At 35.6% G+C, this 24,268-nt stretch overlaps 1 long non-coding RNA gene across 1 annotated transcript in view; it reads right to left on the reverse strand.

Moving 5' to 3' along the window:
• Positions 1 to 20,301, reverse strand: part of LOC131383403 (uncharacterized) — a 35,402-nt gene extending 15,101 nt beyond the window's left edge. The window contains exons 1-2 of the long non-coding RNA XR_009213394.1: positions 20,210 to 20,301; positions 11,500 to 11,564 (exon numbers count right to left, since the gene is read on the reverse strand). This is a non-coding gene — a long non-coding RNA (uncharacterized LOC131383403). The remainder of the gene's footprint in view (positions 1 to 11,499; positions 11,565 to 20,209) is intronic.
• Between the last annotated feature and the right edge of the window lie 3,967 nt (positions 20,302 to 24,268).

Genomic DNA, 24,268 nt, shown 5'->3' on the forward strand with positions numbered 1-24,268 from the left:
TGGCTTTTGTTGCAGTTACTTTTGGTGTTTTAGTCATGAAGTCTTTGCCCATGCTTATGTCCTGAATGGTATTGCCTAGGTTTTCTTCTAGAGTTTTTATGGTTTTTAGGTCTTACCTTTAAGCCTCTAATCCATCTTGAGGTAAATTTTGTATAAGGTGTAAGCAAGGGGTCCAGTTTCAGTTTTCTGCATATGGCTAGCCAGTTTTCCCAACACCATTTATTAAATAGGGAATCCTTTCCCCATTGCTTGTTTTTGTCAGTTTTGTCAAAGGCCAACAAATCATTTTACAGAAGTCTTAATAAAATTTGTATAACATATAATTGAAAATTGGTTAATGTATAAAGCATGGTTTACCAAATAGAGCAAAAAAGAGCAGACCATTCCCTTACTATTGTGACAGTATTTGTTAATTAAATAACAATAATAGTAATAATAAAACCAAAAAAACCCTAAAGGTAGAATAAATACAGAAACTAAAACAAAATAAAGTAAGTAGTACTGCCTTGCAGTTTTGAAAAAATCTTCTCATGCTGCTATTGTTGATGCTCTCTTGGAAGACATGATATTTATCCATAAGCTAATTCACAGCTATTAATTATCCAAAAGAATCTACAAGTAGATAGAGGCCCTATCAAGATAATAGTGAAATTTAAACTGTGTTATGTTAAAGAGTTAGAACAATATAAACAGAAGTGTTAGAAGACCAGTGCATCCTGCTAGCATGGATTTTTCAAATAAATGATCACAGAAGTATACCACTGATTTAGATAATTCCTAAATGAAAGAAATAATTCTATACCCAATGTGGCTACAAACTTTTGTGACTAGACACTTGCAGATTATAATATAATTAACTGATGGCAGTGGGTGAAGGTGGAAATTTAGCAAACATACACTGAGAAAGCCAAACTGCTCTACTCCCTCCCAAGATAACAAATGGTATACTCTTTCCAAAACAATAGTAATGTAAAGGAAACAGACAAATCTAGATGAGCAATGTGAGAATAAGAGATCACCCAGAATTTGATATTACTGATACAAATCATGTATCTTCTTATCTTCGGTGTTATTTGTAACCTGACTTTGGGGGTGGGAAGAAAATATGCAGAGGGTAGTTACCATATATGTGTTAGATAAGCATAAAAATTTGATACTATCTCCCCTTGAACAACTTCCTTCCAATTAAAAGGTGTCATTAAAGTGAAGATGAAGAAAAGATGGAAGAACAAAACCAAGTGAAATTGTTTACATAACTACTGAAAAACGGAATTACAAACAAAAGAGAAAATGGATCAGTTTGCCACTAGAGAACTGGTAGCACATTATCAGTAGCTGAGAGGTTGAAAAATAGCTTCAACTTTAGATATAACATATACTCTGCTGGCTGAATTAAAATTCAGTGATGAGAATCACAAATGAAGCATAAAATAGTTGATAAGGGGCTAAATTCTCCTCCTTGCTTAAATGGGAAGGAATCTGAAAATAATCAACTGAAGGGAAGAGATCTAACACAATCCCTGACAAAAGGTGCCAGGGTCTTAGGCAATGATATAAGAGAAATGTTTACAAGAAATATGTGGAGATGACTAGACATAGACAGTAAGTGTGCAACGTGCATGGGAGGGATGAGGAGAATACTCTGAAAGGCCCAAAGGTACAATGTGGTGGGTACATATATGGTCTGGTGGAAAATCGAAAAACATGACAGGAGATATGCTTTATGTTATGTCACCATTACATTAAAGTATGAGTGAGATGATAACATCATTACATTGACAGGCCTAGGTACTAAGCCTTCTGACATAAAGTGCAATAAGTTTATAGAATGTCAACCCTGCTCCTGCTACCAGCTACTTTACTGCTAGAACAGATTTCTCCAACATGAATAATTTATAACCACTTTAATACAAATAGTAAATATGCAATTTGTGGACCATTGAGTAGACAACTCAGAGAGGTATGGCCTCAGGCGTGAAAAAAAAATTAGCCCAAATAGAGAGCCAAGAAATAAATGCAACTAAATTGTGACAAGACAACCAAAAAGACATGATGGGGAAAGGATAGCCTTTACTAGGAAGACTGAATTTCTTCATGAAATGAGTGAAATCGGAGTCATGTCATACACAGCAATCAACTCAAAATGGATAAAAGACCTAAATGTAAAAAACGAAACCACATAAATCTTCAAGTAAAACATAGGAGAAAAGCACCTCAACATTTGGTCTTGGCAATTACTTTCTAAATATCAAAGAAAAAGCTCAGGCTACAATAGCAAAAATAAATAAATAAGACTATATCAAAATAAAAGCTTCTGCCGGGCGTGGTGGCTCACACCTGTAATCCCAGCACTTTGGGAGGCCGAGGCGGGTGGATCACGAGGTCAGGAGATCGAGACCACGGTGAAACCCCGTCTCTACTAAAAATACAAAAAATTAGCCGGGCGCGGTGGCGGGCGCCTGTAGTCCCAGCTACTCCAGAGGCCGAGGCAGGAGAATGGCGTGAACCTGGGAGGCGGAGCTTGCAGTGAGCCGAGATTGCACCACTGCGCTCCAGCCTGGGCGACAGAGCAAGACTCCATCTCAATAAAAAAATAAATAAATAAAAGCTTCTGCACACCCAAACAAAAATAAACAAAACAAGGCAAACTACAGACTGTGAAAAAATATTTGCAAGCCATGTATCTGATAAAGGGTTAGCATCAAAATTTATAAAGAATCATTACAACTCAATAGTAGAAAAACAAATAGCCTAATTTAAAAAGGGGTAAAGGTCCTGAACAGACATTTCTCCAAAGAAGATATAAAAATGGCCAGGCGCAGTGGCTCACGCCTGTAATCCTAGCACTTTGGGAGGCCAAGGAGGGCAGATCACCTGAGGTTGGGAGTTCGAGACCAGCCTGGCCAACATGGCAAAACCATGTTTCTACTAACAATAATATGAAAAGGTGCTCAACATCACTAATCATCAGGGAAATGCCAATTAAAACCACTACAAAGAGTCACTTCATACCTGTAAGGATGTTTATTATGAAAAATAAGAGAGACAATAAATGTTGGCTAGAGCGTGGAGTTAAGGGAACCCTAATACACTGTTCGTGGGAATGTAGACTGGTACAGCCATGCGGAAAGCAATGTGGCAGATCCTAAAGTAATTACAAATAGAACTAACGTATGACCCAGCAATCCATCTTTTGGATACATACCAAATAGAGATGAAATCACCACCTCAAAGAGATATCTGTACTCCTATGTTCATTGCAGCATTATTTATAATAGCTAAGATATGAAAACAAAATGTCACTGATTAATGAATAAAGAGAATATAGTATGGATATACAATGGAATATTATTCAGCCTTAATAAAGAAGGAGATTTGGTCATTTGCCACAACATGCATGACCCTAGAGGACATTATGCCAAGTAAAATAAGCCAGACACAGAAAGAAAAATATTCTACGATCTCATGAATGTGTGGGATAGAAAACATAAAGTTCAAATCCATAGAGGTAAAGAATTAAACGGTGGTTATGACGGGTCAGAAAGAATACCGGGAAAGAAAATGGTGAGATGTAGGTCAAAGGATACATGTTTGGTCATTTAATGTACAAGGTGAGGACTAAAATTAATACAAGGTGAGGACTAAAATTAATTTAATGTACAAGGTGAGGACTAAAAAAATACAGATTTTTTTGCTAAATAAGTAAATTTTAGCTGCTCTTGTCACAAAGAAAAAGTATATGAGATATTTTAATCTGCGTCACTATAGTAATCATTTTTTTTTTTTTTTTTTTTTTTTTTTGAGACGGAGTCTCGCTCTGTCGCCCAGGCTGGAGTGCAGTGGCGCAATCTCGGCTCACTGCAAGCTCCGCCTCCCGGGTTCACGCCATTCTCCTGCCTCAGCCTCTCCGAGTAGCTGGGACTACAGGCGCCCGCCACCACGCCTGGCTAATTTTTTTTGTATTTTTTAGTAGAGACGGGGTTTCACCGTGGTCTCGATCTCCTGACCTCATGATCCACCCGCCTCGGCCTCCCAAAGTGCTGGGATTACAAGCGTGAGCCACCACGCCCGGCTATATAGTAATCATTTTATAACTTACAAGTATCACATAACATCATGTTGTAAACATCAAACATATGTAATACAACTTATTTTTAAAAATTAGTCCCGGATACATACTGTTCTGGCACTACCTGCCATCAAACCTGCCATCAAACTATTTTCATGCAAGCTGATTGTATTTTAAAACAAAACTCAAGAATATTTATAGTATGTAAAAATATCCAGTGCTCAATAAGGTAAAATTATTGTGTCTGGCCTTCAATCAAAAATTAACAGGAAAGAAAAGAGGGATAAAAATATGACCCATCATGATGAGAAAAATAAACCAAAAAAGTCGAGAAATGACAGCAATAAGCCTTATGCTGGCTAATATCCCTTGTATATATAGCTATGCTTTGGAGCCAAACAGTATCTATGATGCTGTTGCATTTAGTTTTCTACATAAATTATTGCCATAGCAACATTTAGAATATTTAGAATATGTAGTTTTCAGTAATCAAGTTTCAGATTTTCAATCTCGACTTAAAATCTCTCATGTAATATAGTGTTTATTGTAACATGTTTTGGAAATTCTCATAGGTTTATTTGTTATTAAAATTTTATTTTTATGACTGTTTCTTACACATTATTTTTGATCCTTTTTCTTTTATATATGTGCCTTTGTTAACTGTACACTTAAGGAAACAACAGTGATGATTGAGGCTTTATTTTTGATAAATTGTCTTTCTATAATCCATTTGGGAAGTGATAAATTACTGTTTGTAATTTCATCATCTAATATTTTTCTTCTGCTGCATGCTAATAAATGGCTCCATTAAACTATTGATTGTTACTATCTGTAAACTGAATTTATCACAGCTGCATCACTGTTTTCTATTATGTAGTAATTTTCTCTTCATTTGTTTCATTTTGTTACATACATCTAAACACCCTGTATTACAGACAATATAGGTTGCACATTTATCATGATGTTGCTTTTCATGATTATTTTATTCAAAACATAAGTGGATTTAAAATATTGATTTTATTAACAGAGGAACATAATTTAAAAAAAATGATTAAATTACTTAAAATTCAATGTTCCAAGGTGTTACCACTGTAATAAAAAGTAAACTAATAATATCTCTCTATTTTAAAATAATTTCTAAACATAAACTAATAATATCTCTATTTGAAAATAATTTCTAAAAGTAAACTAATAATATCTCTCTATTTGAAAATAATTTCGAATATACTCATATATATTTAGGTTTACAGGATGGCCCTAAATCTGTTATATCTTAGTCCTTACTATGTAGCCTTTCCTTTAGATTATTGAAGTATCCTCATCCTTCCAAGTTTGCTATAGTTAACCAAGGTTAGGTCCTGTTGATTGCAACCAAATAAACTTTGACACAACCTAAGTGTCCATCTATGAACAAATGGATAAAGAAACTTTGGTATATATACACATACAATGAAATATTATTCAGCCCTAAAAAAGGAGGACTTTCAACCATTTAGATGAAACTGGAGGACATTATGCTAAATGAAATAAGTCAGACACAGAAAGAAAAATATTGCATGATCTCATTTGTGGAATCTTTAAAAAAGGTTAATATATGGAGATAAAGAATAAAACAGTGGTTACCAGGGTTGGGGTTGTCGAGGGGGGATGAAATAGGAAAATATACTTAAAAAAATACAAAGAAGCAGATCTGTAGGATAAACAAGTCAAAAGATCTAATGTATAACATGAGGACTGTCACTAATAATAGTATATTGAAAATTTTTGCTAAATGAGTAGATTATAGCTGCTCTTGCCACAGGGGTAAAATGGGTAACTATGTGAATTGATTGACGTTTTAAATGTGTTCCACTATAATAAGCACTTTATTTAAATAAATTTTATTTTGTATCCAACATGATGTTATATATCTTGTAACTTCAATACAATATAAAATTTATTTTTAAAAAATAGTAGGCAAAAGAGACATAACCTAATGGGACTTACACTTCAGTGGGAAATTTAGGCATTAAATCCACAACTGCATACTGATACAATGACAGATTGTATAAAATGTTACAAGATAAAATTATAGGATGGTAAAAGCAAATTTTAATTCACTTCTCAATCAACTCCTCTGTTATCTCTTCATTCATTGGTCTTTAACTCTTGCTATATTGCACATACTCAGTGCCCACCAACCCCCAACACACACAAGCACAATGTTAACCAAATCTTTCTTCTCTACTCACTTAGCAACATATTTCACATCTATGATTTCTTTCATTGCAGTATACTAGCTGATTTACTTTTACTAACTTCCATTGAGGACAAGGATTATATTTGGTTTAACTTTGAACCCTATGCCTAGCGCATACCTCATAGTCCATATAATGAGGATACTGTTATCCAATATTTAATGTGCTGTGGATTCAAGTATCAGATAATCCAGAAGACTCTAATCATGTCTGTGATTCTTTTTGGAATGTCACCTTCTACTTTAAAAAAAATCTTTGTCTTGTCCTTGTTTAATATTCCCAATGCCTTTATCTTAACTCACTGTTTTACATTTCACAAGTGTTTTTTTTTCATAGATAAGAAATTGTATGCCAGCCTTTCAACTGTTTTATACATTTACTGTGGTCAGAAATAATAATAACTACCTTTTACAGAATGTCTATTATGAGAAAACAAAGACCCAAAAGTTAATTAAATACTAAAATCTCAAAGTCACTGGGAGGCAGAGCCATTATGCGAATCTAAGAAAAGACTTCAGAAAATCTTTTCTTAGATTTGTTAAGTATTTACTATACTGCCCTGCCTTATGTTTGAGCTGCAAAACGACTAAAAATTAAGGTATAACAATTACTTGTAGATCCATTGTTCACTTGGTTGTAACCCTCAGAATAACTCAGAGTACTCATTGTAATGAAAGGAGCAGGGGAACAGCAGGCAAGTGTCTCTGGAGGCCAGATGCAGTCCCTAGGTGGCCATGCATCTTTGGCCAAATCAAAAGCTCTTTGGGTGTTTAAGCTGTCAGACAATTTCAAGTTAAATAAATGATAAAACTCTCTAAAAAAGTGAACATTTATTATATGGAAGGTTTATATTTTATGATATATCTATCATATTTTATTGTTCAGTTTAATCAAAACTTTTCATTTTCAAGGACTCATTTTAGCATAAATATTCAAAATTGATATTTTAATACAAAATTTACTTACTAGTGATTTATATTATGATCTGGGTTCATTTTATTACAGATTACTTATGACTTTAAAATGTCTTTTCACTCCAATAATTGAAAAAGGAAATTTTGAAAAAAGTCAATTAAGTATATTTTAAGACATTTTGAGCATCAGGGTCTTTTTGAAAGAAAAAGAATTTTTCAAAAATGTTTTTCTCTCTAAAAAGAAGTGAAAATTATTTCCAAACTACAAACTTCCTTGTAAAACGAATTTGGAGGAAGCTGCTTTCACCATGGTGACAAAAATCTAGATGCAGATTACTTCATCAGAAAAAGGCAATTTTCCATAATCAGTTGAGCTCAGAACACTGAGTATGTTACATTGAATTTCTGATACAAAGCTACTTCTGCAGATATTTGGAAGTGTTTGTGTTCCTACTCAAGGATTCAGAGATATAGGAACTAACTAAACTGATGAATAATGCAAAGCAAATGTAACTTTCCTAACAAGGAAGTTATCATTTTTTAGGACTTTGTGAGCTAAAACTAATAAAATAACTTGTAGTGGCTTAAACAAAGAGGTACTAAAATTAACATTAAAAATAACAAAATGCAGATGAGAAGTTCCTTTCCTTAATCAGTGTTGCCCTGTTTCACTGCTGCTTCTTGGTGATACCATACGCACAGCCAAGTGTGACCTACAAGTTTCTGTGTGCACGGTCTCAACACATTTTCTGTTTGTGTTAAGTATCACAGAGGTTATTACAAACGGATGCTGACAAGAGTCACTAGAATTCTAAGGTTCCCAAATAAAATGCAGAAATCAGAGTGTGTATTTCATGTATTTTCAGCATTTTCTTTTGTATATGATAGGTTTCTCTGATTGGTTTTTCAAACTGAGAGAGATAAAGCAGAGAAGGAATTGCCTAGATTTGTTCATGCTAACATCTACCTTTTAGTGATTCTTTTTCCTATCTCTAATTATTGGAAAAATAATACAAGTCTTATCAACATACCCAAATCAAAGGCTGGCCATCAAATTCACACTCAAACTTTCCTGAAATTGAATATGATATGATCAATGTATATTCTGTCTTTTTATGTAACAGGAACCCATTTTTTAGAGTTATGTAGTTTAAATAGCTAATGAGGTGAAAGGCTTGTACATTGACAACTATAAAATATTAATAGAATAAACTGAAGAAGACATAAATAAATGGAATGTTTGTGGATTGGAAGAATTAATATTACTGAAATGTACATACTACCCAAAGTGATCTACAGATTCAATGCAATACGTAATCAAAATTCTAATAACATGTTTCATAAAAAATAAAACGTATATGGAACCACAAAAAACCCCTACTAGTCATAGTTATTATGAATAGAAAGAACGAAGCTGGAGGTATCACACTGCCTAACATACTGCAAAATAATTAAAATAACACGGTATTGGCAAAAAGAATAGACTCATCAATCAATGGAACATAATAAAGAGTCCAGAAATGAACCCAGTGATTCACTAGCATTGGTCAACTGATTTTGACAAAGGTGCCAAAAATATGCAACAGGAAAGGGATAGTCTCTTCAATAAAAGTGCTGGGAAAACTGGATTTCCACATGCAGAATTGGAACCTTATTTTATACCATACACAAAAATCAACTGAAAATGGGTTACGGATTTAAACAGACTGGAAACTCTAAAATTACTAGAAGAAACCATAGGGGAAAAATTACATAACATTGGATTGGACAATGATTTTTTGTATTTGACCCCAAAAGTGCAGGCAACAAAAGCAAAACTAGACAAGTGGGATTGCATCAACCTAAAAATCTTCTATACAGCAAATGAAACAACTAATGTATAGGGACAATCTATTCTGAAATGGGGGTAAATATTTGCTGTCCATACATATGATAAGAGGTTAATACCCAAACAACTTAATAGCAAGCAAAAAAAAAAAATCCTAATTAAAGTGGCCAAAGAACCTGAATAGACATTTCTCAGAAGACATACAAATAGCCGATTAATATAAGAAAAAGTGCTAACATCACTAATCATTAGGGAAATGCAAATAAAAACCACAATGAGATATCATCTCACACCTGTCAGAATGGCCTTTATCAAAAACATGAAAGATACGTGTTGGCAAGAATGTGGAGAAAAGGGAACTCTCATACATTGTTGGAGGGAATGTAAATTAGTACATTCATCATGGAAATAGTATAGAGGGTCCTTAAAAAACTAAAAATAGAATTGTTATATTACCTAGCAATTCAACTTCTGGGTATTTCTGCCACTCCCATATTCATCACAGCAATATTTAAAATAGCCAAGTTATGGAATCAACTTGAGTGTCCATCAACAGAGAAATCGATGAAGAAAAGGTTTATACATATATATATGTATACAAAATACATTGTGTGTGTATATGTGTATATACATATGTATATACGTATATATACATTGTGTGTGTATATGTGTATATGTGTGTATACACATATACACACACACACACAATGCAATAATATTTATTAATACCTGTAAAAAATAAGGTAATCCTGTCATTTGCAATAACATGGATAGAACTGAGACCATTACGCTAAGTGAAACAAGCCAGGTACAGAAAGAAAAATACTACATGCTTTCACTTGTATGTGGAATCTAAGACAATCAAGCTCATAGAAGCAGAGAGCAGAATGGTGGCTAGAGAAATGGGGATGGGGGAAAGGGAGATGATGGTCAAAGAGTATAAAATCTCAGACAAGAGAATTTTTGTCTTTTAAGCTCTATTGCACTGCATGGTGAATATAATTAGTAACAGAGTATTGTACATTTCAAAATAGCTAAATGTGTACATTTTAAATATTCTCACCACAAAAAAATGTGAAGTATTTGAGGTGATGAATAGGTTATCTAACTTGATATAATTATTTCATATTGTGTTCATAAATTATAATATCACTTAGTAACCTGTGCATTTAGATAATTATAAATGGTCATTTACATTTCAAAAGTTGACTCAATCCACACACATACCTACACACACACCAAAATTTAAACTTTTGGTGAAATAATTGTAGATATAAAAATCAAAACTTTAAAATTTTAGAAATATAAGAACATGTTTTAATATCTTTGATTTTTGGATGTATTTCTGAGCATATTTAGTAGATTTAAGTAATGTGTATCATGGTGTAATTTCAACTGTTAATTACTCAAACCTCAATAATCTCTTCTGTACAATGTGTAAATATTAACATCTAACAAATAAGATAAATCTGTATACGACTGGAAATCTTGGATCTTAAAATTTGATGTGAATTGGAAGCTTTATTAACCATCATTTTAGTGGTGATAATTTTATACATTTAAACTTGTCTTTTGCATTTTTTAAATTGACGCATAATATTTGTACATACGTGTAGGGTAAATGTGATATTTAACTTACATGCATAGAATATGCAGTGATTAAATCAGGGTATTTGGGGTAATCAACACCTCAAGTATTTGTCATTTCTGTATGTTGGGAACATTTCAAGTCCTCTCTTCTAACTATTTTGAAATATACAATACATTGTTGTTAAAAAGTCACCTTACTTTGCTATCATACATCACAACCTTTTCCTTTTATCTAACTGTATGTTTTTACCCATTAATCAACCTTTTTTCACCCTCTGCCCCACATCCTTTCCAGCCTCTGGTATCTATTATTCTACCCTCTGCCTCTGTGAACTCGACTATTTTAACTCCCATATACGAGTGAAAATATGCAATATTTGTCTTTCTGCACCTGGCTTCTTTTACTTCTTGTCCGTTTGCAGAAATATTTTTGCAGACTTTATAGCCAATTACTTTTCTTTGTTGCCTATCTTCATGAATAATTCCACCGACCAATTTGTTGACTAAGTTAAAAAATTGAAATCATATTCATATTACAAGTTAGTAATCATGTATTGGAGTTTTTCTTGCTCAATATTTTTTTTTATATTTCTTAACTTTTCTTCCCAACAATTCATTAAAGACACATTAGCTTCTTTCCTGGATTATTGCAAAACTCCCCTCCACTTTTTTCCCTTACATCAATACAGCATCATTTTCTAAAATCGCACATGTTACAAACAAATCGGTTTTGCCTAAAATACTCAAATAGCATGGTATAGTTTTTAATGTAATGATTCTAATCATTAGAATCTTGCCTAATCTTTGATCTTAGTTTTAAGCTTAAATAGGTTAAATAGACCCTCCTCTACTTGCACCTACATGGTGAAGGGTGTTTCAGGCTAAGAGAACTTCAAATGCGAAGACTTGAATCATATCTCGTGTTCCTGCAAAAAAAGAGAGGCCAGTATGACTAGAGCAGATTGAGTATAGAAGAGCTTGAAGTGTGATGAGAAGTCATTAAAAGAGTCTGACCTTGGCTGGGCGTGGTGGCTCATGCCTGTAATCCCAGCCGAGGAGATTACAGGCGTGAACCACCTGGGGGGCCGAGGCGGACGGATCACGCGGTCAGGAGATCGAGACCATTCCTGGATAACACGGTGAAACCCCGTCTCTACTAAAAATACAAACAATTAGCTTGGCGTGGTGGTGGGCGCCTGTACTCCCAGCTACTCGGGAAGCAGGAGAATGGCGTGAACCCGGGAGGCAGGGCTTGCAGTGAGACGAGATCGCGCCACTGCACTACAGCCTGGGCTACAGAGTGAGACTCCGTCTCAAAAGAAGATTTGTTCAGGTTGGGCACAGTGGCTCACTCCTGTAATCCCAGGAATTTGGGATATCAAGGCAAGAGGATTGCCTGAAGGCAGGAGTTTGAGACCAGCCTGGGTAACACAGTCCATCTCTTCAAAAAATTAGCTAGGCACGGTGGCATACACCAGTAGTCCTAGCTACTTGGGAGCCTGAGGCAGGAAGATAGCTCGAACCCTGGAGGTAGAGTCTGCAGTGAGTCATGATTACACCACTGCATTCCAGCCTGTGACAGAGCAAGTCCTTGTCTAAGAAAAAGAAAAAAAAGTTTTTTCATAGCTGGTGTATGTAAAGACTGTGAGCAGAGAGACTATTTAGGGTGGGGCTACAGTGGTCCAAGCAACAGATCATATTGGTTTGAGCTCATAGGGTAGTTGTGAGAATTATCAGACTCTGTCTACATTTAGAAGGGGGTGTTAACAGGTTGACTGATGGATCAAATGTGGGGTGTGAAAACAAGAGTCAAAATGCTTCCAGGGTTTGAAGGCTCCGTGACTGGGTGATGCTGACAATGTTTATCAAGAGGAAAATCATTATATGAGGAACTGATTTAAAGGTGAGGAAAATGAGAGGTCAACACTTGATGAGAATCTCCATCCTCTATGTCCTTCTCACTGGACAGACACACACCCATGTGCACCTAGACACCGCAACATAACGTCACCTCGTTGCTCCAGGTGATCTCTTCACCTCCTCTGGCCTACTCAGAGCTATATACTCTGGCCCAGCACTCATTCATTCTTTTCCACTGATTTCTTTCTGGCTTTTCTGGGAAGTCACCAAAATGGCCAATATATCAAGGAGCTGATCCTATATTGTTTTTTTAAAACCTACACGTTGTTTAGTCTTATAATTATTAATTTTCAATACATTTTTTTATTTGTTAATGATTTCTAATTTGATATTATTGCAGTTAGAAGATGTGGTTTGCATGACACCATTTCATTGAAATGTGAAACTTGTTTAATGTCTTAAAATGCTGTTTACTCTTGTAAAAAAAACCGTGAAATTAATAAGAATGTGTATTTTCTAAAGCAGTTTAATATTTTTGTAGTTTATCTATTCATAATTCTGAATAGTGTATTGAAATCTTCCACATTAATGGTGAATTTAACAATTTCTTCTTGTAGTTCCATGAGATCTAGTTTTATATATTTTGAGATTATTTTATTAGGTACATGCAAATTAGGTATTATTATTTTTCTTGTGTTGAAACTTTTGATGTTTTGAAGGATGTGATTTTTCTTAAAATGTCTTTTATTTTGCAATCATCTTTTTAAAATCTTTTTTGGAAAGCATCTTACTAGTGTATAGATTATCATTTTTTTTACTTTTGAATAAGTCTGGCTGTGCCCTTTTGCTTTATGTCTTTTTAAATTGTAAAATCTGGATTTTTTTTTGTTTGTTTCTGTTTATAAAGAGTTTTTTTATTCCTTTTACATGTGATATAATCATTAATAAATTTTCTACTACTTCCTATTTTCTTAATTTATACTTTTTATTTGTATTATTATTTCTATTATTTCTATTGTATTTTTATTTATTTTAAATATTCAACTGTTTTGTTCTACTGATTTCACAATTATTCCTCTCTTTTCTTTTTAATAATTTACTTTTCAGTTTAACTTTGTATGTTTCACAAAGTATGAAATCAATATTTTAATGCTTTCCTGAAAATACAAGAAGAGAGAATATCTCCATCTCAATTTACATGTCTATTGTGAGACTTGCTCATTTTTCACTTCCTGAAAGTAGGGAACATTAAGAAATATATGTCTGTAAAATACCTTTAAAAAAGAATGAAAGTGACTTCAACGTAAAAGACATTCTTCGGAAAAAGCATGTCCTTCCATTTACATGTTAATTTACATATTGTTTTGTCCAGTTTATACATCATTTGTCTTTTTAACCTAATAAACTGATAATACCTTATTTGTTCTCTAGAGGCATACTGTTCAGAATTGCTTAGTTTATTGTTTAGAGTTTTTCCTTTGTATCAAAATTATTTCCAGGTTCATTTTGATTTTTCATGCAGCACGTCTTTTAGAAATTTACTTAAAAATTGTCTCTTAATAATCATTTCCTTTTCTCTCATTGCACATAAATATCTTTATTTTACACTCATGCACGAAATAGATTTTCTAGATAGCTAATTCTGGATTGACTATTTTTTCTTTTTAGTAATATAAGAATATCATTCTCTTTTTTAACTTCCATTATCAGTTTTGAGAAATTTGGTTATAGAACAAATTGTTATTACTTTGTGATTTTTTCAATCTTTTATTTCTGTTAAGAACTTTTCTTTGTTGCTAATGCACTAAAGCTTTACTATAATTATCTACTTGCAATTTTCTTTATATTTCACTTTTGATATATTGTGCCTTCTATATTTATTAATTCATTTTATCAATTCTAGAAATTTCTCAGTCATTTTCCAGCAAATACTACATTTTTCATTTTTTATAGTTCTAAGTCTCGAAAGCTTACTAGATCTAAGCTATATATTCTTATTCTAACCTTCACAGTTTGAACTTTTATACCATATTTTTCTTAAGACAATTTTCTTAAATATACTTTCCAGTTTACTGGTACCCTTTTATCAGTTTTTAGTCTGCTGTTTAGGTGATCAATCAAGTATAATTTCAACAAATTTATTCTTCATTTATAAAATTTATATTTAGAGCTTTTACCACATCAATTTGGCATCTTTGGTAAATCTCTTTTTCCTTTCACAATTTTTTTCACATTTAATTTCTTTCATATTTCAAACAATTGTTTTTTAGATCTATTTCCAATTGAATATATTTTTACGATTGATTTTGTTATTTCTAACTCATTGTGGCTTATTTCCACTTTTTATAATTTTCTGAGATATCATATTTTGATAAGAGTTCACCCTTATATATTTAAAAGGTTTCGTTGGAAAAACTTTGTCCAGGATGAATTTCCATTTGATTCTGCCCATTACCAAGAGCTGTTGCTGACCTGGGACTATGTTAGATCCATTCTAACATCTAAGATTTAAATTGAGTACTCAGATCCATATCCTTCCACTTTGTAGAAGATTGAATTTTAGACTTGAGATCCCAATCCTTATATTATCATTTGCCTTTTAGGCCACCCTGCTTTTGCATTTATATACTGTTTATTGTTCTATGTTCTGGTTTCAGGTCGTTGTACTTTTCTTTGACTCACTCTCAGAGATTTCCCTTAGTTTTGGAGAAACAAAAGATGAAGGATCAAACTGTTGTTTAAAATCTCTACTAGGTTTCCTGTCTAACACATGGCTAAAGTATAGGACCTCGCTAATGCTTTCTTTACAATGTGTCACATCTTTTCAGCTGATATGTTTAGATTATTTTCTTATCCTGTGATGTGTGGATGTGTGTGTGTGTCTGTGTGTGTGTGTGTGTGTGTGTGTGTGTGTGTTAAACCTTTTTTTAGAAAAAGCCCTGGACAAGACAGAAAGCTTTGTTTTTGTCTCCCTGTCTTAGTCCCTTTGTGCTGCTAAAAAAAATATCTGATACTGAGACTGAGTAGCTAATAAATAATATAAATGTATTGTTTATGGTTCTTGAGGCTGGAAAGTCTAAGATCAAAGTGCTGCCAGATTCAGAGTCTGGTGAGAGATACATTCTCCTTCCAACAGGATGCTTCATTGCTGCATCCTTCAGAGGGGATGAATGCTGTCTTCACGTGGCAGAAGTGATGGAAGGAGTGAACTTAGCCTCTCAGGCCCTTTTATAAGGCACTAATCCATTAATGACAGTGAAGCCCTCATGGCCTAATTATGTCTTATAGGTCTCACTTCTTCAAACTCTCTCATTGGGAATTAAGTTTCAACATGAATTTGGAGGGGACACAGTCACACCCTCTGCCATTTATTGACATTTTTTCTGCTATAAAATTTTCTGAAGTTTAGAAGAGCTTCAGGGCCAGGTGCACTAGCTCATGCCTGTAATCTCCCCCAACTTTGGGAGGCCAAGGCAGGTGGATCACGAGGTCAGGAGTTCGAGACCAGCCTGGACAATAGGGTGAAACCCCATCTCTACTAATAATACAACAACAACTACAAAATTAGCTGGGCATGGTGGTGTGTGCCTGTAGTCCCGGCTACTTGGGAGGCTGAGGCAGGAGAATTGCTTGAACCCGGGAGGCAGAGGTTGCAGTGAGCCGAGATTGCAGATTACACCTCTGCACTCCAGCATGGCGACAGGAAGACTCCGACTCAAAAACAAAAAAAAAGGAAGAGCTTTCAGGTCTAATATTCTGCCTTTCACCCAAGACCTCATTTTCTGTTTGTCCCATCTTTGCTATAAAATGCCACCCTTTTGGTTTTTGAAATCAACAAACACTTCCAGAAGGGCCATACAGTCAGCCTTATCTAACCCTCTTGTTATTCTTTCTCTCTCTTTCACCCTGAAACTATTAAAAAATTATTTCAATTTTACTGTGCATTTGTAACTTAATTTTATTCAATTATTAGTATGACTTCTGATAATTTTTTCAACATAGTATATGCACCATATTACTAAAGATAAAAGATTTTATTTCTTCTTTAAATTATTAAAGTTTCATTTTTGTTATCTATTTAATGTAATCTTGGCCTTGAGGCTCTATCTATTGAAAAGCGTCCTTTACATAAACATGAATGGTAACTGAATTTACTAACAACATGATTGTTAATAGAAGTTCAATTTGTTAGAATGTTTGTTGTGGGCAATTCAGTTAATGACCAGATTATCAATAAACAAACATAGGGATAATTAACTTACTACTTAAGACCTCATTAATTGTTTATTGTGTAATCAAATTTCATATTAATTAAATATAAATATTCTAAGCAGAAACATTTAGAAAGTTAATCCTAACATTTCCTCTACATATTTATGTGAGAAATAAAATTTGTAATTCATTTCTAACCCAAGGAGAAGTATGTTTCTTTAGCAAACGTATAAAGGATGTAGCTGTTGTTCTTTAACAAGCTCTGATACTTTTTTTTTTTTTGTGAGACAGAGTCTTGCTCTGCCACCCAGGCTGGAGTGCAGTGGCACAATCTCAGCTCACTGCAACCTCTGCCTCCCGGGTTCGAGAGATTCTTCTGCCTCAGCCTCCCGAGTAGATGGGATTACAGGCACTCGCCACCATGCCCGGTTAATTTTTGTATTTTTTTTTAGTAGAGACGGGGTTTCACATGTTGGTCAGGCTGGTCTGGAACTCCTAACCTTCAGTGATCCACCTGCCTCTGCCTCTGCCTCCCAAAGTGCTGGGATTACAGGCGTGAGCCACCGCACATGGCCCGATAATTTTTTTTTTTTTTTTTTTTTGCATTATGCTGAAGTGGTCATTATAGGCGGTGTGGGTTCAATATCTTCTTTTAAAAAAAAAAAACAATAAAAATAATACAAATAAAAACAATATAATATAACAATGATTTCTGTAGCATTTACATTGTATTAGGTATTGTAAGTACTTCAGAGATGATTTAAAGTATACTGGAAGATATGCATAAGTACTATGCAATACTATGCCGTTTTACAAAAGGAGGTTGAACTTCTACAGATTTTTGTATTTGTAGAGGCCCTGTAATCAATTCCCATGGATACTGAGGTTGGACTTTACACCGCCAATAGTAATTCTTTCCTAAGTTAATTAGTAAAGTGCTGTAGCTACAAATAACATTTATGCAGATTTTCAAACGTCATTTTTGTTTGTTTGTTTTTGAGACGAAGTCTCGCTCTTGTCCCCCAGGCTGGAGTGCAGTGGCGCGATCTCAGCTCACTGCAACCTCTGCCTCCTGGGTTCATGCGATTCTCCTGTCTCAGTCTCCCGAATAGCTGGGATTACAGGCATGTGCCACCACGCTCAGCTAATTTTGTATTTTTAGTAGAGACGAGGTTTCACCATATTGGCCAGGCTCATCTCAAACTCCCGACCTCAGGTGATCCGCCCTCCTCGGCCTCCCAAAGTGCTGGGATTACAGGCGTGAGCCACGGCGCCTGGCCTCAAACATCATTTTTAAGAGTGTCCTTGCCTGGAGTGATCTCTAGGGTCTGGTTAAAATCCCATACTTAACATTTAACACCCCTAGTTATGATAGTGTATGTGAATGAATGGCAAAACCATTAATAAAATATTTCAAACCAAAGATCTAGGTTTCTTTTCTTTCACTATCCCATCACTTGCAGTCCAAAAGTAATCACTGTTGACTCTATGTTTGAATTATATTTAAAATCTGTTTGCCTCGCTTCCCCCAACCGTGATCTCATTTGAATTCAAACCAGCATTATTTTTCACTTGGAAAACTAATAGTTTCGGACTGCCCTTTCTATATACAGCCTTGCCTTGCTACAATCCATCCTCTTTGTTGTTGTTGTTATTTGTTGGATTTAGCTTTTAATTTCCTGATATATTAATCTTTACAAAAATCTTGGGCTGGGCACGGTGGCTCACGCCTGTAATCCGGGCACTTTGAGAGGTCAAGGTGGGCGGATGACCTGAGGTCAGGCGTTCAGTACCAGCCTGGCCAACATGGTGAAACCCCATCTCCAGTAAAATACAAAAATCAGCCAGGCACGATGGCAGGTGCCTATAATCCCAGCTACTCAAGAGGCTGAGACAGCAGAATCACTTGAACCCGGTGAGAGGTGACAGCGTGCTGGCAGTCCTCTCAGCCCTCGCTCGCTCTTGGCGCCTCCTCTGCCTGGGCTCCCACTTTGGCAGCACTTGAGGAGCCCTTCAGCCCACCGCTGAACTGCCGGAGCCCCTTTCTGGGCTGGCCAAGGCGGGAGCCGGCTCCCGCAGCTTGCAGGGAGGTGTGGAGGGAGAGGTGCGAGCAGGAACCAGGGCTGCGCAAGGCGCTTGCGGGCCGGCTGGCATTCCGGGTGGGCGTGGGCTTGGCGGGCCCCTCACTCAGAGCAGCCAGCAGGCCCTGCCAGCCCCGGGGAATGAGGAGCTTAGCACCCAGGCCAGCAGCTGTGGAGGGTGTACTGGGTCCCCCAGCAGTGCCAGCCCACCGGCGCTGTGCTCGATTTCTCACCGGGCCTTAGCTGCCTTCCCGCGGGGCAGGGCTCGGGACCTGCAGCCTGCCATGCCTGAGCCTCCCACCCCCTCCATGGGCTCCTGTGCGCCTGAGCCTCCCTGACGAGCACCAGCCCCTGCTCCACGACACCCAGTCCCATCAACCACCCAAGGGCTGAGGAGTGCGAGCGCACGGCACGGGACTGGCAGGCAGCTCCACCTGCAGCCCCGGTGCAGGATCCACTGGGTGAAGCCAGCTGGGTTCCTGAGTCTGGTGGAGATGTGGAAAACCTTTATGTCTAGCTTGGGGATTGTAAATACACCAATCAGCACCCTGTGTCTAGCTCAGAGTCTGTGAATGCACCAGTCGACACTCTGTCTCTATCTGCTCTGGTGGGGCCTTGGAGAGCCTTTATGTCTAGCTCAGGGATTGTAAATATACCAATTGGCACTCTGTATCTAGCTCAAGGTTTGTGAACACACCAATCAGCACCCTGTGTCTAGCTCAGGGTTTGTGACTGCACCAATGGACACTCTGTATCTAGCTGCTCTGGTGGGGCCTTGGAGAACCTTTGTGTCTATACTCTGTATCTAACTGATCTGATGGGGACGTGGAGAACTTTTATGTCTAGCTCAGGGATGGTAAACGCACCAATTATTGCCCTGTTAGAACAGACCACTCGGCTGTACCAATCAGCAGGACGTGGGTGGGGCCAGATAAGAGAATAAAAGCAGCTGCCTGAGCCAGCAGGGGCAACCCGCTCAGGTCCCCTTCCACAGTGTGGAAGCTTTGTTCTTTTGCTTTTTGCAATAAATCTTGCTACTGCTCACTCTTTGGGTCCACACTGCTTTTATGAGCTGTAACACTCACTGCGAAGGTCTGCAGCTTCACTGTAACACTCACTGCGAAGGTCTGCAGCTTCACTGTAACACTCACTGCGAAGGTCTGCAGCTTCACTCCTGAAGCCAGCGAGACCACGAACCCACCAGAAGGAAGAAACTCCGAACACATCCGAACATTGGAAGGAAAGAACAACTCCAGACGCGCCACCTTAAGAGCTGTAACACTCACTGCGAAGGTCTGCAGCTTCACTCCTGAAGCCAGCAAGACCACGAGCCCACAGGGAGGAAGAAACTCCGAACACATCCGAACATCAGAAGGAACAAACTCCAGACACGCCACCTTTAGAACTGTAACACTCACCACAAGGGTCCACGTCTTCAATCTTGAAGTCAGTGAGACCAAGAACCCACCAATTCCAGACACACCGGGAAGTGGTGGTTGCAGTGAGCTGAGATCGCGCCACTGCACTCCAGCCTGGGCGGGGGAGCCAGATCCCATCTCAAAAAAGAAAAAAAATAAAAAGTGCTGGGCGTGGTGATGTGTGCCTGTAGTGCCAGGTACTTGGGAAGCTGAGGCAGGAGAATCCTTGAACTTGGGAGGTGGATGTTGCAGTGAGCCGAGATCGTGCCACTGCACTCCAGCCTGGGCAACAGAGCAAGACTCCATCTAAAAACAAAACAAAACAAAACTTAGGTAAAATTAGGCCATTCTGCTTCTTAAAGCTCTCCAATGACTTTTCTTTATTCTTAGAGTACAACTAGGCTCTTTACCATGCACTACAAGCCTCTACATCTGACAGCGTCTATATGCTTCTCTGACTTCATATCAAATAGCATCCCCCCAACTCCTAATACTTAGCCACAGTAAATTTCCATTTATTGCATAGAAAGTAAAATTTGAACTTGACATGAGACTTAAACCCATCCTTTGCACTTGAAAACTTTTCTTTCAGATCTTCATTGGGAAACTTCTTGAAATCATTAAAAAATTCCAACATCTAATTCTGAAAGGATATTTCATAACACAAAAATAGCCCTCAACCAATCTCTCCCACATGTAATTGTTTATCATATCACCAATTGAGTTAATTTTCTTCCTGGAAGTCATCATTATCTGAAATTATCTTGCCTGTGTGTTTGTGTATTAACTGAGTATCCCATTACATTAAAAATTCCATGATAGCAAGAACTTTATCTATATATATTAATCCAGTTAGAGATTAAAAATAAGCATACCAGGTTTAAGGAATCTCGGTACATGACTGATATTAGTTGAAGTGATGAGTTCAAGTATGATATTACATATAGACAGTAAACTGATTATGAGTTTTCTGAAAAATTAGATGATAATTTAGATTAAATTTTATAGACAATAGAAAAGTGGTTTATATTTTGCTTTAAATTCACAATAAAAACCTTTTTTTTAAATAATTTACACAACTTTACTTTCCATGGCCTGAGAATCTAATTACTGAGTCTTAAACATGACAAGTAAGCCTATTTCAAAAGATATGTAGGATAAGAAGTATTTGCATATCTATAAATGTACTATATTTTAATCTCATGTAAATAATGAAAAAATATTTTAAAAAGTAAAAATATTTTCTTCATGCCACTATGAGGTGTCAGTTTAGAAATCGCTTTCACATATTTTTCTGTTGAGAGTTTCTATTGTGTTTTTGCCTCAGAGTGATAAAAGGCAATTTGGCCTTTACTCTAGGGATTTATAATAGATATTTGCAATAAAGCAATTCAACCATAAAATATACCTGCCAAAAAAGATGGGTAAATGACTGTTGTATAAGCTCCCTGAATTTTTTTGTAAGTTATCTTAACATTTTCAACTTTACCAATATAATCACAATTATGCAATTACTTAGTCTCCTTTTTGTGGCTGTTTTAAAGAAAGACAAAATTATTCTGCTTAGCGATCAGAAGGAAGCTATTCCACACATGCTTAGAGTAGACATTTAAAGCAATAATGTTCAAGAAGAAAAAGTGGTAATAGAATGACTTAGAACAATTTGAATAGAAAACAAAGAATGAACCAAAAACTTAACATATTTTCCACCTGAAGATTTTTGTCCTTATATCCAGCTATAGGCAGCAAGATTAATTCTTCCTAAGATGTATTTACCAATGATAGATGCCAAATAGATACATAAGTAGATAGATAGGTATTATGGCTAAATGAAACAGTCACATCTACTATTTGTTGAATATTAAAATTTATCATTCAATTTTGAACATAAATCACATAGACACATGAAGGACAAATATTAAAAAATCAATACAGCATGACATTAATGAAGGTGTCAAAGACAAACAAAATGTAAACTTGTGTAACATATATCCTCATCACAAAATAATTGTATTCCAGAACTAAAGGTCATATGGTGATGCTCCAGCTCAACCATCTAATTTTACAGCAAAACTTAACAGAGACACAAAGATACTTACATGTTGAACTTAATAGGCAGGTGGAAGCTAAAATAAAAACCATGCAATTTATAGAAAAGCACTAAAAAAATAAGAGATTTTCAATGTAATTGTAAACTATTAACATTTACTCTACAATAAAAGTATAGCTAGTTAAAGTATCTTGTGTGCTTATTTTTCTTTTTCAGCAATGGAACACACATTTGTATGTCTCTATATTCCTGGAAATGTTTTATATAATATTTATATGTTTACTTATATTAGCTACTGGCTTAACTAATGAATATCAAGATAGGTTGGTAGAAGACACAGCATTTGGGTAAACCACAAAACCTGGTGGTGGTTTTATGGTGTGCTTTCAATTCTGATGTACTAAACATAAAGAAAATACAAGCATGGATAAGTAGTACGTAAAGTGGCTGTTAACAACACTAATTGTTTGCTCTCAATAAAACTGTAATACTATCATACTCATAAGAACCTCCTTGGGAAGACAGAAGTGTGTGTGTGCGTGTGTGTGTGTGTGTGTGTGTGTGTGTGATTGGTATTTTCAATTATTAGAAATTCTTACAGGTAATTGCTGTAGGTTATTAGAGAATTATCGCTGAAAGTCTAAAGAGAAAGATGTTTGAGGGTAGTACAGAGTTGGGGATTTATATTATCCCCTGTCCATCTCTGCCGCCCCTGCAAACCAATAGCGTTGTTTGGTGATGTATTGAAAGAGTGGATGTGGAGTGCAGATGATAGAAATAGAATAAACTGAACATTTTCTTTAAACTATTCTTTCAATTTTTTTGTTGACTATAATTTATATCTCAGCAAGCGGGATTTTGATAAGTGGTATTCTGCTTGAAATGATGTAATTAAAATGGTTATTTTAATCCAGAAATAAAATCCAAATATAGCAACAATCTAATGTTTCTTATAATATCATTTATGAATATTACTGGAAGTCTTTTTAATAAAAAAATACATTATTTTAAATAATACCCACTTCAACAATAACAGAGACCAAAGCCCATAATAATTAAGACTTCATTGTGTAAACAAAAGTTGAGAAAATTGCGTTTATTTACCAAGAAAACAGATAAAAGTAAATTATGATAACTAAATAGATACTATAATGTATGACAAAAATTTCCATAAAAATAGACACTATGAATATCTTCTCTTGTTTTCCTTTATGATGTGTAGGTGAATAATTGATTCTACTGAATATAGTTTATACATGCTTATTATTGGATTTCTACCCAAAACAACAACATAAATATGTTATCATGACCAAATCTGTTGGGAAATAAGAACACAAATGTTAAGAGTAGAAATGTTCTCGTATTGATTCAGAGAACTTAGACAGCCCATCTTTTTAGAAAGGGATCAATATGAGAAGTATATCTCAATATGTTTTCAGAAATTTGTGTTCATAGGTGAGTCATAAGAAAAACTAATTCTTTTATTGTCAGTAAAAGAAATTACAAATGGAAGAGCTAAACCCTACCTCAGTACTCATTTTGCTAAATAGTAGTGTACTATTTACATACGGTCTATTTATATATATAGCACTGTGATGAAGAAACCAGAAGAAGCTGGTGGATAATAAAAATAATTCTTTATATTATCTTTTACACAAACTTTGAGAATGTTTCAGAAGTTGGTAAATGGATTGCAAGAAGGGGAGGGAAGAGTAAAAAGAAACAGATTCTTTGAAAGAAATAATTTCAACAAGATCTTGAGAGAGAAGATGAAAAAGAAAGAAAAGAAAGAACATGTTTTTATTGAATAAAAGACCATTTACAGAAAAGATGAAAATGTTTTCCAATCCAGAATGGATTCTTGAAGTCAATAACATTTGAGATTTTTTTACAAACTATATTTATTTCTTTTCCAACTTCTTATTTCTGTATTTTCTCCTTTCCCGTACTTCCAAAGTCTCAAAATTTTTCTCATGATGGTTTCTCTATCTTGCAGCACATAGGAAAAA

This window comes from Hylobates moloch, unplaced genomic scaffold (genome assembly GCF_009828535.3).
Source record: "Hylobates moloch isolate HMO894 unplaced genomic scaffold, HMol_V3 SCAFFOLD_4, whole genome shotgun sequence".
Lineage (NCBI taxonomy): Eukaryota > Metazoa > Chordata > Mammalia > Primates > Hylobatidae > Hylobates > Hylobates moloch.